Source organism: Lipotes vexillifer, unplaced genomic scaffold, assembly GCF_000442215.2.
Source record: "Lipotes vexillifer unplaced genomic scaffold, Lipotes_vexillifer_v1.1 scaffold314, whole genome shotgun sequence".
NCBI classification, from domain to species: domain Eukaryota; kingdom Metazoa; phylum Chordata; class Mammalia; order Artiodactyla; family Lipotidae; genus Lipotes; species Lipotes vexillifer.
The window spans coordinates 1155542-1156124 of NW_006777107.1; the positions used below are offsets into that span (position 1 = coordinate 1155542).

The window sequence follows — 583 nt, forward strand, 5'->3', positions numbered from 1 at the left end:
TTCTGGATGGAGGGAGTGGGCCCAAGGGTAAGAGTACTTGTGTGTTTTTTTGAACCATAAGGACAACAGGTCACTCTGCTTGATGTGTGGAGTAGATGAAGGGACGACGGATAGATAAGGTTGAAAGGGGACCGTGTTTTTGAATGTTGAACGTGGATTAAACTGAAATAGATGGGACTGGGGTTGAGTTACAGGAGATTGCATCTGTAAACACTCTGCTTTAGACAAATAGGGGAAGCCCATCCACAACATGGAGACCAGTTAGGAGGTTTCTGAACAGGAGTAGGTGAGGGCTGCTACTGTTTACTGGCAACACAGAACCTTACGAGACTGAACTCCTGAATTACAGTGGTGGGAAAGAGCATCAAATGAGCCTGGCATGGGTGGGTGTCATGCCCTTTAAAAAAAAAAGAGTCTTATTTAATCTTTATCAACAACCCTGTAATGTAATCAGTTTTGTAGATGTTTTAAGGATGAAGAAACCAAAGTTCTGAGAGGCTGATAACTTGTGTGTGATCAGGTTTCCCTAGCCAACAGCCTAAGCTATAGGATACCTGGAGGCAAATTTGCAAAAAAGGGGAAA

General features: G+C 43.4%; 1 protein-coding gene across 2 annotated transcripts in view; it reads right to left on the reverse strand.

Moving 5' to 3' along the window:
- Positions 1-583, reverse strand: part of MET (MET proto-oncogene, receptor tyrosine kinase) — a 135567-nt gene that overhangs the window by 2592 nt on the left and 132392 nt on the right. The gene's annotated exons all lie outside the window — the stretch shown is intronic.